This window comes from Neofelis nebulosa, chromosome 12 (genome assembly GCF_028018385.1).
Source record: "Neofelis nebulosa isolate mNeoNeb1 chromosome 12, mNeoNeb1.pri, whole genome shotgun sequence".
Taxonomy (NCBI): Eukaryota; Metazoa; Chordata; class Mammalia; order Carnivora; family Felidae; genus Neofelis; species Neofelis nebulosa.
This window is the reverse complement of record NC_080793.1, coordinates 31,972,988-31,989,714: the sequence shown is the minus strand read 5'-3', so window position 1 is coordinate 31,989,714 and position 16,727 is coordinate 31,972,988. Positions and strand designations below refer to the sequence as shown.

Sequence of the window (16,727 nt, the reverse complement as noted above, 5' to 3'; positions counted from 1 at the left end):
ATCTATATCTGTATCTATCTATGTCTCTGTATCTATCTATCTATCCACCACATTTTTCTTATCGATTCATCTATCGATGGACACTTGGGCTGCTACCATAATTTGGCTACTGTATATAATGCTGCTATAAACAGAGGGGTGCATGTATCCCTTTGAATTAGTGTTTTTATATTTTTTGGGTAAATATCCAGTACAGACTGTAAACTTCTGGAGGTCAGAGATTATGTTATCTACTACCTTCTGAATCCCAAAGTCTGCAATAGATATTTAGACATTTACTATATGCTTTCTCACTACTTGCATTTTTGATTTAGAAAGCAAAATTAAATGTATTCATATAGCAGTGGGAAAGACTCAATATGGTGGGACTTCCAATTAAAGCTTCGAGTAAAAATCAGAGGCACATGGGTAGCTCAATCAGTTGAGCGTCCAACTCTTGATTTCAGCTTGGTCATGATCCCAGGGTCGTGGGATTGAGCCCTGTGTCGGGCTCTGTGCTGAGCATGGAGCCTGCTTAAGAGTCTCTCTCTCTCTGTCTCTCTCTCTCTCTCTGTCTCTCTCTCTCTCTCCCTCTCTCTCTCTCTCTCCCTCTCCCTCTCCCTCCCTTTCTCTCTCCCTCTCCCTCTCTCCTTCCCTCTGCCTCTCTCCTCAGCTTGTGTGCTTTCTCTCTCTAAAATTAAAAAAAAAAAAATAAAGCATCCAGTAATAATCAAAGGTCCCACAGAGTTAGAACCCACAGAGTTAGGGTCGATCTCATGAAGACTTCTCAGTTTCTCACACTCACTCACTGCATCCTTATTTCCTGCTTCAGTTTGCCTGCCTTTAAATTTGAGGAGACTTTAATAATAAAAAACAGAGATATTGGTGGGAGTTAATAATTATATTAGAATATAGAATTTTAAAAGACTGGGATGCCTGGGTGGCTCAGTTGGTTAAGTGTGTGACTTTGACTCTGGTCGTGATCTCATGGTTTGTAAGTGTGAGCACTGCATTGGGTTCTCCGCTGTCAGTGTGCAGCCTGCTTCGGATTCTCTGTCCCCCTCTTTTTCTGCCCCCCCCCCCCGCTCCTGCTTTCTCTCTCAAAAATAAATATTAAAGAAAAAGTTTAAAAGTGATTAGGCTAACATAACATTTAGAAGTTTAAGATAATAAATGAAACTGTCTTACTATTGGAATGAGATCATACAGGAGCTTGAAAAGCCCACTTCCAATCCATTGTGACCGAACTTCCACATCAGTTCAATTAGGTAGATATTAAGGAGCCACACAGAGTTTACCTATACCCTCTGACTACTCTTTTTTTTTTTTAATGCTTTATTTATTTTTAAAAGATAGAGAGAGACAGAGCATGAGTGGGAATGGGGCAGAGAGAGGGAGACACAGAACCCGAAGCAGGCTCCAGGCTCCGAGCTGGCAGCACAGAGCTGGATGCAGGGCTCGAACTCATGAACCGCGAGATCATGACCTGAGCTGAAGTCGGACGCCCAACCGACTGAGCCACCCAGGTGCCCCTACTCTTGATAATTGTTGGTAAGCCACTAGTGGCCTGTCGTTGTTGTGTGGTAATAGGGTGCTCTCCTTCCCCATACCATTTGGTCCACCATCTTAGATGTCATCCAATCCAGGCTCCTAGTTTAAAAACAAGCTATGTGAATTCCTAAGATCAAGCTAGGATTTTAACCCAGACCTTAATATTCCAAATTCAGTGTTCTCCCACTGCATCATGCTGTCTCCTTTCATTACATGTTATTGAACATGTTAGCCAAAGAAGGCCAATAACACAGAAAAGAGACTTATTTTGTTACCTGCTCATTTTTGTTAGCTAGTCTCTCATGTGGCATCAGCTACTGAAGGACCATTGACAGTGTTCTAACCACTTAAATCTTACCCACTGACAATCAAAATTATGACAGTCCAAACCTACCTACCTTTTTCTTTCTGTCTCTCCCTACCACCCCTCCCTTCCTTCCTTCCTATGTATTTTTTCCAAACCTTTATTTTTAATCTGAATGCCAGCCATACCACTAGGTACTTGTTACTATTAAACTTTAGCAGTTGGCTAATGTGCAGTTAATAAGTTAAACTTTGTGGGCTACTATCCAGCCTAAGTGTGTTGACAATTGTTATCAAAATTTTGCTTAAGGAATAGTTTTGGAAAAACTAATGAAAAATATGAACATCATCTACCATACTCTAATGAGGATGGAAAACATCTAATATCTATTTAGAGATACAGTGGATTAAGGATAGATTGTGAACAGAGTCAGCACCTTTGTCTTTCTGGAAGTCGTTTGTTTTGCCATCACATGTCTGCCTATCACCTGCCTATAAATATGTTTTTAGATTGCCTGCCCTGAAAGGAGTAGTTTAAACTTTGTAGGAATATGTAATTAAATAATCTCTTAAGGAGATACTCCAAAAAGCTTCTCTTTTCCTTAGATGAATTAAGCCAATGTACATGAATTGTTGAAGCCCATCCAAATGAAATATGAATTCGGCAGCCTCCTTCCTTTAATGGCCTTCTGCCCAAAATAAAACTGGCCAGCAAGCAATATTTATCTTAGCAATGCTGCCATTTCATATCACAAAGTGACCGTGTAGTCTCATAAACATAGTCCAAAAGTGCTGACTTTTAAAGGCAGTTGATTTTTTACTTGCTACTGTTTTATAGCTTTGCATAAAATGCTAATGCCATGACATTTGTAGAACTATTAAATCATTTTAATGAAAGAGTAACAGTTATACAACTAATTCATTTGAGTGCATTTCCCTTGCAGAATCCTTTAGTGGTTGATTGTAATGGGAAAGAGTTTTTTTTTTTTTTTTTTTTTTTTTTTTTTTTTTTTTTAAGCTCCATAATTTTCTCACATGGAATCAAATCCCATTATTTTGGTGTAGTTTGTAACCCAAGTCTAATGGAACCAAATTCATCGACAGAATTTGTTGTCCCAAATCTGAGCTCATTTGCCTCATGGCCCCACTTAATTTGATCTATAGTCTAGGCAAGCCAAGTCTGCTTTTCTTGAGAAATACAGCGTTCTGTTTCCCTTTTATGTGTTTAGGGGTAAATATGTAGTCATGGATTTTAGCTACTGAAAAATGAGCTCAATTGCCATACGCCAAATCAAGGAGATTATTTGGGCTTTAAAAATTATCTTGTGATCACGTAAGATGACAGCTGGTATTGATTCTTGTCCTAAGCCCACATTTCTTTGTTAATGGCCATCCCATGCAGCATATGCTATCGTACCTGGGCCTCCGTAGAAGGAAATGGCTGGAAAATGCTGGAGACATTAAGCACTGTGAGCAGTAGAATTGGATCTGTATTCCCAAATAGATCACCACTGTTATCAACCTGCAGCTTTCTTTTAGAATAGAAATGATTCTTATCTCTGTGTTCTGTGTTTTCAGACAAAGGCCCCATTTATAGATAATTCTTATTTCTTGAACAGAAGTATTCTTTTAGAAACATTGTATTTCCTGATGCCCTCAATTGCTTGGGAGAACAGAGTTAATAAACTTCATTGTCAACATATTTTTTTTTTGCCCTTACAAATAGGTATATTCTTGTGAAAGGTAGGAGCCTGCATTTACTTTGCTTACCCTGACTATAAATTTTTCTTTACTTTCCATAGTTTTGATTTTCTTCTGGAACAGCTAATCTCATCATTGTTCTACTATGAGTTTAAGGATTTTGCTGCTAAAATGTTCAACCATTTAGTCATATCTTTTTCTTCACCCCGGGCTTTTCTTGAGCATAGATATAAAATATTGTGGAGAGATGTGGAAACCAGAATGTATTCCCTTAGGATGAATGGATTCTTTATGAAGCCTAGTAGAACAACAGTGCTTGTATGTATTTTATCTAGTGTTGATTAAGCATTTTGGGACAAAGTTTTCTGCTAAAATAATGCCTATACAATATCACTCCAAGAATATAACATGAAATTGATTCACTGATGTTTGGTACTTTTATCAGTCACACAATATTATTGATTTGATTAAACACATCTGTTTAGGCTCTTGTGGGCAGGTTTCTTTACTGTATTTCCTTATTCACAATGAAAGGGCTAGAGTTTCTTTTTGTATTTATATAGGTGCTGATTGAATGTGTGTAATTCTATGATTATTTTTCAGCTAGATCATCAGAATACAAATTTTGTCTGTTAAAATGTCACATATTTGGGTTAATGTCTTACTGTTTTTATAAACTGTAGTAAAAATTAAACAAAAATCACTTTATCACTTAATTCTATGTGTCATTAACTGTACATTAAACCCCAGGGTCTGATACTACTAATAGCAACTAACAATTATGAAATGACTGAAAGTTGATAAAACACTTTCACAAATATTTGATCCTCACAACTCTGTAAGGTGCATTTGTAATTCCAGCTTTCCTGTTGAGAATACGGAGGTTTCCAAGCATATAATAAACTGGATATTTATTTTTTCTTTTCCAGCTTTGTTGAGGTGTAACTGACAGATAATATTGAATATAAAGTGTACATGTGATGATTTGATATACATGTACTTTGTGAAATGTTTGCTATAGTCAGGGTAATTAACATGTATGTTTGCTGCTGATCAGTGTAATAGAAGAGGCCATTTACTATATGTCACCGAGTAACTTGAAGAATTACATCTAAATTGTTACCAGGAGATAAGGATGAATGTAAAGACTTAATTTGCATAGGGTGATTTTGGCCACAACAGATTTAGTGTGTTTCCAGAACCTTGTCATACAGGTTGACTGCATAATATCAACGATAGATTTGGTTTCCATGAACTCAGATGCATTTTATTTGACAACGGTGCCATTGCCAGGCCAGCATCAGCCCATAAAAAGGCCAGGATTCTGTAAACAAGATAGAAGTTAAGCAAGTACATCTGAGAGGAAAGCATTATAGGACAAGAGAGCCTGGAAAGACCATTATCACTTTCTTGTTCTTCTAAGAAGACTTGAATAGAGTAGCTGGTTGTCAGTATGGTGTATTTGAGTACAGAAAACCTTTCCTACTTTTCAGTATCTCTCCTTTAAGCATGATCTGTTCCCTTCTCTCTTACCTATTTCAAATATAAGACTTGCTCTCTTGGGTATTATTCATTTGGTTAAAGTCTCTACAGTTACTTTTGTAGTCAGTGACACATCTTTTCATGTGCAGACAAATTTAGTCTTCTCCAGGTTTCCTTTTAGACATTTTCCCTGGGTGATTTTGTACATTCCCAAGTATTCAAACATTACTAATATACTGGACCCTCAATTTATAGCACAAGCTCATTCTTATGTTCTAGGCTTTTTGGTTTTTTGTTTTTTCAAATTTGAATCCAATTTGTAATCTTGTTCCCCAAATCTTGTTTCTTTGTCTTCATTAATGGCACTCCCATCTCATCACCCTCTGTTGCATAAGTTAGGAACCTCTTTGTTTCTTTTCCTCTGTGTAAAATAGGTTAGTAAGTTGTGCTGATTTCTCCCCTCAAAAACTCCAGAAACTGCCTTTTCCTCTCTATCCCTGTGACCACTGCCCTGCTTTAGCTCATCATGATCTTCTGTGTGGATTGTTGTAACTGATCTTTGATGGGTCTGTTATCTGTGCTGTAGTTCCCTCCTTCCAGTCCTTCCTATGCATCGTTATCACTGATTTTATAAAACTGATCATGCCTCTCTGCTTGATTAAAACCTTTGAATGTGTTCCTTTAAGGTCACATTCCCTAAGGGTTATAGTCAAAGACTTCACTGTCTGATTACAGTTTGACAACTATATACATTTATATTTATGCACTCATTTATATTTATATATAATATACAAATATGTATACATATGTGAATATATGTATATACAGGCATATGTATGTGAGCACTTGTGTATGTATACATGCTTATAGTCTAGCTTCGTTTTTGCTGTTTCCTACCATATTGCCTATATCTGAACACACTGGACAACCCAAAAGTCCTCAAGTACAATGTGTATTTTCAAGCCTGCTTGTCTTTGCTCATGCTGTACCCCCTGTTTGGAACGTCCTTCATCCTGTATGATAATGTTCTATTTATGCTCTACAGTCAAGCTCAAATGTCATCTCCCTTGTGAAACCTCTCTTGACTGTTCCTTCTCAATTACCTGTGCAGCCATTTGCTCTCAGGTGGAATTAATCTTTGTGAGTTTTTCCCCCCTGCTGTAGAATGGACTTAAGTATTGCATTTAGAATGGATTCAGTCATTGCAGTTCTCCTTATACTATAAATGTGTCCTCTCCTGAAGGAGGGAAATAATCAATGTTTGTTCATGAGGCTTGGTCAATGGTCTTATTAACCTTAGCCCCTCAGATGCTGTCTGGTTTCTCCTTATCTGAATCTGTCACATCGCTTTCATTCTCAGACTCCTGTAGTTAACCACTATAGCCTGGATAAAACTATGCCAAAGCTGGGGAAGGAAATGGTTCAGTAATCCAGGCTCCTCAGGCAAAATTACTCAGTTTCTATGAATTCCTTATTTCTCAGATTTAATGTTACTGGTTTTCTGACCCTGTGCCTGACCTGACTTTAGATAGCTGAACCTGTGCTGTTAGCCACCTGCCTAGTTGTTTTCTCCTGTCAATTAGCTGCCATCTGAATCCCTGGGTACTGGACTGCTGCCATCTGTACCTGCCATATCCTTTGGCTGTGTGCCAAACTGTCCAACCTTCTGTGCTTTTGTGGTCATCTGAAATTCTTCACCTTAACCCTCCTTGTTCTGACCAGGGACTCTAGCTTCCAATCTTGGGAACCAAACTGATAATTTGTTATCTTTGAGGGGGAATATACTAAAGCACTTATAATTAGAATATATTGTGGATTTGTTTTTGTTTTTGCTTTGGGGAGATTGGAAATAGAGAATATGACAGAGAAAATAAAATCCTGGACACTTTTGATAGGCACAAAAATGGAAATGGGAAAGGTTTAGAGTTTAGGGAACTCTCTGTGGGCATGTGTGGGTGACACATGACAATAGTAGGATATCTAGGGTGAGGTACCACAGAAGAGGTAAAGAATCAGCAAAGACAACTTCAACTATTTCAGCATTTGGCGTAGGCCTGGACTGAGTTCTAGCTGTATGTGTCTTCATTATGAAAAGAAAACAAGACTGTCTTACAACTGTAGTACATATAAATTCAACCTTTTTAAGCTGGGACTAGGTATAATAATTTAAATACACAATAGAAGCCCAGTATATCTCTTTGCACGTAGCATTACACCTTCCAGGACCTCACATTGAAAACTATTATTGAAAAAAAAAAAGATTTCACTGGAATGTTCCATTTCACAGAAAAATTCAAATTTAATTGCATAAATTCATCATTATGCAATTTATTATTGAAGTGTTGTTTACAGTGGGGCAGTGTCCTCCCTTTATAGTGGTAGGATTAAGCATTCAAAGATTTACAGTGAAATGATGAAACTCAGGTAGGCATGGTTTTGGTATCCTAGATATCCAGAAATATTGGGTTTTCAGGGAAGCAATAAAATCTGTTTAGCAGGGCACAGGCTAGGGGCTGGGAAGAAGTTGTCCAGTGATAGAGGGCTGGCCTGGAGTAAACACCTGGGCTACTCAAGTATAATATTCTCAAGTTCATTCTGGGAGGAAAAGGTGGGTAGAACTCTGTGTGATCCAAAATCAATGCAAAGTGACCACTTCCAAATGATCACTGTTTTGGGAAATCCTCCCATATCTACATGGAGAAATTGGAGATAAATTCAGACCCTAAGGGAAGAGCCTATAATGAACTAGAATCTAAGAGGCAGGTTGGTGCAGTGGAAGGAGAACTGTTTCTTACCTGCGGTGTGACCTTGAGTAAGTTTTTTTTAAAGTATTTTATTTTATTTTAGAGTGCATGCACGTGTAACCTGGAGAGAGGGGCAGAGGAAGAGAGAGAGAGAATCCCAAGCAGGCTACGCCTTCAGCATGGAGCCTGACATAGGGCTCGATCCCACAACCTTGGGATCATGACCCGAGTAGAAATCAAGAGTTGGATGCCCAACTGACTGAGCTGTGCAGCTTGCCCCTTGGGTAAGTTTTGTAAACTCCCTAAGCATCAGTTTTCTTATCTATAAGATGATGATAATAGCACCTTATCTAAAGATCATGTATTAAATATATGAAGAACTTAGAACAGTGCCTTGTTAATAGTAGATTCTCAGTAAATCATTCACTATTCACATCACCTAGCCATCCTGAGGTCTTTTTATTGAGCCTGGAATTCAAAGTCACCTTCATTTAATAGGACTCTAGCCAAAAATAATGGAAATGTGGGCAGAGCTCCAGTCCTAGAAAAAGGGCTACAGTTACAGAAAGTAGAATAAGAATGAATGGGACAGACATATGTGGGCTGCAATTGCCTAAGGCTTTCATGGTGTACTACTGATTTTTGTTTCTGGTTAGCAAAATGAAGGAATCAGAAAATATTTCACCATAAAAAGATAATTCATATAACTTATTAATGCCAATGTGCATAGGCGATGATCTTAACAAAAACAACAATTGTCACAAATTGCCAAGTCATTCTTGGAGGTTATGTTTCTTAGCCCTAGAGTGGGGAGAACTATCATTTTACACCCCATAAGTAATATTGTCTTGTTCTTCTTGCCAGGAACGATAAAGCATCTTTTTTCCGTTTAATGCTATTACTATTTTTGGCAACTTCATGTCCCATTAGCTTCTTTTCATTTTCAATTTAAATTTTAGTTAAAATACAGGGAAATACTGGTTTCAGGAGTAGAATTCAGTGATTCATCACTTAACATACAACACCCAGTACTCCTCACAAGTGCCCTCCTTAATACCCATCACTCATCTAGCCCATCTAGATCAAACCTCAGTTTGTTCTCTGTCGTTAAGAGTCTCTTGTGGCTTGCTTCTCTCCCTCTCTCTCTCTTTTTTCCTCTTCTCATGTTCATCTGTTTTGTTTCTTAAATTCCACATATGAATGAAGTCATATGGTATTTGTCTTTCTCTGATTGACTTATTTTGCTTACCATAACACATTCTGGCTCCAATCTGTCATCACAAATGGAAAGATTTCATTCTTTTGATGGCTGAGTGATATTCCATTGCATGTATGTATATATGTGTATATATGTACATATATGTATGTATATATGTGCATATATGTATGCATATGTGTATATATGTGTATATACATACATGTATACATACACCACGTTTTCTTTATCCATTCATTAGTTGATGGATATTTGGGCTGTCTCCATAGTTTGGCTGTTGTTGATAGTGCTGCTATAAACACTGGGGTGCATATAGGCCTTCAAATAAGTGTTTTTGTATCCTTTGGGTAAATACCTAGTAATGCAATTTCTGGGTCATAGGGTGGTTCTGTTTTTAGTTTTTTGAGGAACTTCTAGTCTGTTCTCCAGTGGTTACACCAGTTTGCATTCCCACTGACAGTGCAAGAGGGTTCCTCTTTCTCTGCATCTTTGCCAACACCTGTTGTTTCTTGTGAATTTTAGCCATTCTGACAGGTGTGAGGTGGTATCTCATCATGGTTTTGATTTGCATTTCCCTGGTGATGAGTAATGTTGAGCATCTTTTCATGTCTGTTAGCCATCTGGATGTCTTTATAAAAATGTCTGTGCATGTCTTTTGCCCATTTCTTAACTAGGTTGTTTGTTTCTTAGATGTTGAGTTTGATAAGTTCTTCATAGATTTTGGATACTAACCCTTTACCAGATGTGTCATTTGCAAATATCTTCTCTCATTCTGTCAGTTGCCTTTTAGTTTTATTGATTGTTTCCTTCACTGTGCAGAAGATTTTTATCTTGTGAGGTCCCAATAGTTCATTTTTGTTTTTGTTTCCCTTGCTTACAGGGACATGTCTAGTAAGAAGTTGCTCCGACCGAGGTCAAAGAGTTTGCTGCCTGTGTTCTCCTCCACGATTTTGATGGTTTCCTGTCTCATATTTAGGTCTTTCATCCATTTTGAATTTATTTTTTGTGTATGGTGTAAGAAAGTGGTCCAGTTTCATTCTTCTGCATGTCACTCACTGTCCGGTTTTCCCAGCACCATTTGCTGAAGAGACTTTTTTCCATTGGATATTCTTTCCTGCTTTGTCAAAAGATTAGTCAGCCATACATTTGTGGGTCCATTTCTGGGTTCTCTATTCTATTACACTGATCTATTTGTCTGTTTTTGTGCCAGTACCATACTGTATTAATGATTACAGCTTTGTAATATAGCTTGAAATCTGGAATTGTGATGCCTCCAGTTTTGTTTTTCTTTTTCAGGATTTCTTTGGCTATTTGGGATCTTCTGTGGTTCCATACAAATTTTAGGATTTTTTTCTAGTTCTGTGACAAATGCTGGTGTTACTTTGATGAAGATTCCACTGAATGTGTTGATTTATTTGAGTAGTATAGACACTTTAACAATGTTTGTTCTTTCAGTCCATGAGCATGGAATGCTTTTCCATTTGTTTGTGTCCTCTTTAATTTCTTTCATAAGTGTTCTATAATTTTTAGAGTACAGATATTTTATCTCTTCTAGTTAGGTTTATTCTTAGGTATGTTTTAGTGCAACTGCAAATGGGACTGATTCCTTGATTTCTTTTTCTGCTGCTTCCTTATTGGTGTGTAGTAATGCAATAGACATCTGCACATTGAATTTTATTTCCTGTGACTTTGATGAATGCTTGTGTTAGTTTCTAGCAATTTTATGGTGGAGTCTTTTGGGTTTTCTACATAGAGTATCATGTCATCTGCAAATAGTGAAAGTTTGACTTCTTCCTTGCCACTTTGGATGCCTTTGATTTCTTTTTGTTGTCTGATTGCTGAGGCTAAGATTTCCAGTACTATGTTAAATAGTATACATTAACCTCTATATGAAAGAGGACTAAAGTCTAGTGGCCAGGCTAAACTTAAGGGAGACAGTTAAAATCAGGACAACCAAAGAATGCCTTCCTTTATTTCCCTGGCAGAGTGCTTATGTGACTTGAGAGAACAGCCACGATGGGGTGATCTCAGGGGGAAGATAACAGGGATGAGCACAGAAATGAATGGGGTACTCCCCTGGGCTATGGATGCAGCCCTCACAGGGATTATCAGTTATCAGTGGAAACGTGATCTCAGATCATAATGCGTTTGTGGTAATGCTGCCTATTGCTATACAAAAAGGCTGCCTTTTCCTATATAAATGAATGCAGGAATTAAGAAATCTAGAATCATTTATTTGTAAAGCAGTACACATTAGAATGTCTGTTGAACGCTTTATTAGAAAAAACTACACCTGAAACATTAGTGAAGTTTTGAAAGTTTCCATTTGCTTATTCTGTAAGGCATAATCGGGTGACTGAAGCATTCAGGGCAAAATAGCAGGTTTTATTTAGTAATAGCTTGTGGTCCAAATAGGGGTTGCTACCTGTTTCTGTATTGCCCAAGAACTGAGAATGGTTTTTACATTGTTATATGGTTGAAAACAAATTGGAAAGAATAATATTTCATGACACCTGAAAACCTTATGAACTGCAATGTTCAATGTCAGTAAATAAAGTTATATTGTAACACAGTGACATTAATTCATTTTCATGTTGTCTATGGCTATTTTTGTGCTACTTGACAAAACTGAGTGGTTGTAACAGAGACCTTATGGTAAAGCCTAAATATTTACTGTAAAGCCTAAAGCTTAAAATATTTACTATCTGGTTCTTTCTTTTTTCTTTTCTTTTCTTTTCTTTCTTTTTTTTTTTTTTTTTACATTCATTTTTGAGAGACAGAGACAGAGCGTGAGCGGGGGAGGGGCAGAGAGAGAGGGAGACAGAATCTGAAGCAGGCTCCAGACTTCAAGCTGTCAGCGCAGAGCCTGATGCAGGGCTTGAACTCACGAGCTGTGAGATCATGACCTGAGCCAAAGTCAGACGCCTAACCGACTGAGCCACCCAGGAGCCCCACTATCTGTTTCTTTATTGAGCAAGTTTGCTAATCCTTGCTCTACATTTCAGTATAGCTAAAATAATATAACAAAACATAACTATATTACTCCCAGGTATAAAAAAATGTAGATCTTTAGAGTTTGAAGCACACTGGATGAAAAGGATTGACAAGTATCTACACTTATCAGTTGAGAAAATGTGAAATGACAATTTCTGACACATAGATCTTTTGACTTATGAATGAATAAAATGACTGTGGCTTTTGAGGCAGATAACATGCTTATGCTAAAATACTTAACTGGTTTTTCATAATAGGAAAGAGGCTATGACCATGATAGAAACTGGATTATGATATGTATACAAGTAATATATCCTTATGCTGTTTATCAGAGATGATGATATGCTAATATTTCCTCTTTGAAATGTTGATGGAAACCTAGACTATGTGTAATTGCCCTATTAAATAATCATGGTGTTATTAGTATTAAGAAACAGTCAAGAATCAATTTCATGTGTTTTGTAAGCAATACATATATTCTCAGACTAAAAGGCAATTAGTTGTTTTCCTCAAATCTGTTGTATCAACAAGGAATATATTTTGCTGCAACTAGTGGATGGACAGCCTGGCATACAGAGGCTTAAGCAAAGAGGTATTTGTTTATCTTTTAACTTAACTGTGTTGTTAGTGACCTAAGCCTTGTCTATCTTTCCCCTTTACTGTTTGGTATGTTGCTTTGTAATTTCATGGTTGCACTAGGGCTGCTGCGGGGCTAGACATGACACCTGTGTTCAGGGAAGAAAGAAAGTATCATGGGGAATGTATAAACCTAACCAGAATAACTAAAAGTTCCCAGAAGTTGCTGTCAGATCTGTTTATATCCCAATGGCTGGAATTGTGTCATGTGGCCACTCCTAGCTTTAAAAATTCTATTCTTCTTAAAGCTAGGAGTGAATTCTATTCTTCTTAAAGCTAGGAGTGAATTCTATTTTTCTTAAAGCTGGGAGTGGGAATGTATTCAAACTTTAATGAAGGCAGGCAAGTGGGAATGGCTTTTGGGGGTATCTGCTGCATCCTCCAATAAATGTAAATAACCAACTGTGGAAACATTTTTTGAGAACAATCAGTCCACCTTTTTGTTTGTTTAAATACACTTTAAAAAGATACAGATATTCTAAAGGGCCAAAGCCAAAAGGGGAAGTGATTCAGCAAGCACCTGCTGACTTAGATATTAGTGATAACTATTTCAGAGAATATTGTCCATTCATTTCCAAATTATCCCAAAGCATCATGTTTTCTATATTGTATAAGCATAGCTAGTAGTTATATGCATTTGGAGAGGAAAGAGGCATTGAATCATCTTTGTGACTTCTGCAAAGCAATTAAACATTTTGTGCAGAAACATTTCATATGAAACTGGGACTGGGTGTGAAAAACGTTCATCTGTTCCCATTTTAATCCTCAATCTACAATAAAGATGCAAATCACAGAATGTTGGAGCAAGTAGGAGGGCCTTCATAGACCTTTTGGTCCAAAGCCCTCATTTGTGATTCAAAATGGGCCTGATTGTGCCAGTCCTGTGAGAAGGTGTTTGTGTCTTACCCAGGATGACTAGACAGAGCTTCCTGCTTTGTTATTATTTCCTTAATGACTTCCCTGAGTTGATATCCAGTATGTAGGTCACTATTTTCCCTTTCCTGGGAACCCTCAAATGTACAGCAGATGGAAACTTATGGAGTGCCAGATAATCTTTCTGCTTTCATTGCTTTTCTGTATCCATTTGAATGGTGAGTGATTTAATTATGTCCAGATGTACGTTCTATTGCTGCTCTGGAGTAAGTTTTGAGGGGAGGAGTCTTTCTGTTTTATCTCTAATCTGATTCACAGTAAATTATGGATGCTGAAGAAATTTATGAGAGTATCCAGTGTAACCTCCTTGTTTTTTGGATGACAAGTAGAGTTCAATTTGAGTAATGTGCTCAGGGTCACAGCGATATTTAGTGCCAAAATTAAAAGTTGGTTCTGATTTCTAACCCAGTGCTCTTTTCATTATACCATGCTACAGAAAAAACTATTTTATTTAGGAAGTACATAAAAGCAAAGGCAGAATAAAACAAAATGAAAAAGGATCTTGAGATTTGAGACCGAGATAAAGAGCTATGTTCTTGTCTTTGACTTGCTCTTTTAAAAACAGCTTAATTGATCATCAGGGAAATATGAATCAAAATCACACCTGTCAGAATGGCTAAAATAAAAAAAAACACAAGAAACAAGTGCTGGCAAGGATGTGGAGAAAAAGGAATCCTTATGCACTGTTAGTGGGAGTGCAAACTGGTGCAGCCACAGTGGAAAACAGTATGAAGGTTCCTCAAAAAATTAAAAATAGAATTACCATAGGATACAGTAATTCCACTAGTGGGTATTTACCCAAAAATATGAAAACACTAATTCGAAAAGATGCACCCCTATGTTTATTGCAGCATTACTTACAATAGCCAAGATATGGAATAAGCACAAGTGTCCATTGATAGATGAATGGATAAAGATGTAGTCTAGATATACCATGGAATATCACTCAGCTGTAAAAAAGAGTGAAATCTTGCCATTTGCAACAATATGGATGGAGCTAGAGAGTATAATGCTAAGTGAAATAAGTCAGTCAGAGAAAGGCATTACCCTCCCCATTTTCACTCTGCCTCTCTCTTTCTCAAAAATAAATAAACATTAAAATATAATGTGATTTTTATTCCTGGCTACTCTTAAAATTTATCTTTTAAGATAAATTTATCTTTTAAGATAATTTGTCCTTTTTTTAAAATTTGATTTTGTTGTTACTTGGTGTAATTTTTTCTCATATCTTTTATATATTTTTTATTAATTTTTTTTAACATTTGTTTATTTTTGAGACAAAGAGACAGAGCATGAGGGGGAGAGGAACTGAGAGAGGGGGAGACACAGAATTGGAAGCAGGCTCCAGGCTCTGAGCTGTCAGCACAGAGCCCGATGCGGGGCTTGAACTCACAAACTGTGAGAACATGACTTGAGCTGATGTCAGACACTCAACCCACTGAGCCGACCAGGTGCCCGTCTCATTTCTCTTATTTGGAGTTTGTTGAGTTTCTTGGATCTGTGGGTTGATAGCTTTTTACCAAACTTGGAAAACTTTCAGCTACAATTTTTTCAGATATTTTTTGTCCTTTTTTTATTCCCCCTCTTTTTCAGGGCCCCCTGAAACACATGTATTAAGCCACTTGAATTTGTCCCACAGCTCACTGATACTATGTTGTTAAAATTCTCTTTTCTCTTTGTTTTTCTTTTGAATATTACTATGTCTTCAAGTTCACTGATGTTTTATTCTGCAGTTTCTCTTCTTCTTCCATTAATCCCATCGGTGTGGGATTACACACAATACATGCTATTAATGTGTGTAAAATAGAATTTTTTTAGAAATTTCATTTGGGGCTTTTAAATATCTTCTATATCTCTACTTAACTTTCTGAATTTATGGGTTAGAGTTATAACTCTTTTAATGTCCTTGTCTACTAATGATAACCTGTTAATGCTAACGTGTCAGTTTTGATTTTTCTCCTAACTATAGATCATAGTTTGCTGATTTTTTGTAGATTTGATAAACTTTGATTGGATTCTAGGCATTGTGAATTTGTTTTGCAGGTTCTGGATATGCAGTGTATAATTTGTGGAGATATACTGGCTAAAGAAGCAGTGAAACTATCAAAACTTAAATATCATTTACATGCAGAATTTAGCAACATGTGCATTCATCAAGTATATGTGTAATTTGCACATGATGGTGATAGGAAGGAAGAATTAGCATATTTTTTCAGCTTAGTTGCCATCAAACATAATGAATTCTAAAATGTATAAAGCTATGGATAATTACATTGTCAAAAATGTGGTCTAGAGTTAAAGATTTACATATGAGTATCTTCTAATGGTGTAGCTGCAGTGATAAAAGTATTCATTAGTTATTCAGATTATATTAATTTATGTTATAAGTTTATTTATTTTTTAAATAAACATGTTGACATCACACTATACCTACAAATTTTTAGCCTGCTTTAAGAGAGAATATGGTGCTGTTGAGACCATATGGACTGAATAAATGACTGAACCCAGTTAAGGCCTCTATATGAACTTTTTAGATTCTGGTACACAGTTGCAGAGATCTACTTATCTTGTAGCTACCCAAGACAAGTCTTCTAAGTTCCCTTAAAAGTGCTTTGTTTTAATCTGGGGTAGTCTGCCTCTTTCCTTGGTCTTTCCTGGCCTTCCATGTACAGGGCTAATTTATGAACTAACATTTATAGAGATAGTATAATATTCCACTGTAACTTTATCTTATTTAACCAGTCTTGTATTCACAAACAAGTGGAGCTGTTATATATGTATTCTTGTATAATTTATTAGGCTAGATTCCCATTAAGTTGGGGAATAAAGCCAAAGGATATAATACATTTTGTCAAATGTGCCTATACACTCTCTTAGACAATGGGTGTTTCTCAGTTTTTTTTTTTAATTTTGTAACGTTTATTTATTATTGAGAGACAGAGAGAGACAGAGCATGAACATGGGAGGGGCAGAGAGATGGGGAGACACAGAATCTGAAGCAGGCCCCAGGCTCTGAGCTGTCAGCACAGAGCCGGACGTGGGGCTCAAACTCACAAACCGGGAGATCATGACCTGAGCTGAAGTTGGATGCTGAACCAACTGAGCCACCCAGGTGCCCTTTACTCAGTTTGATCTTAACTGTGTTACAAGAAAAATTGATAGTTCATAACTATTATATCTGTGATCTT

General features: G+C 36.9%; 1 long non-coding RNA gene across 2 annotated transcripts in view; it reads left to right on the top strand.

Moving 5' to 3' along the window:
- LOC131491595 (uncharacterized) overlaps positions 1 to 8,194 on the top strand; it is a 107,689-nt gene extending 99,495 nt beyond the window's left edge. For both annotated transcript variants that reach the window (XR_009251538.1, XR_009251539.1), the window contains exon 3: positions 7,864 to 8,194. This is a non-coding gene — a long non-coding RNA (uncharacterized LOC131491595). The remainder of the gene's footprint in view (positions 1 to 7,863) is intronic.
- The last annotated feature ends 8,533 nt before the right edge of the window (positions 8,195 to 16,727 follow it).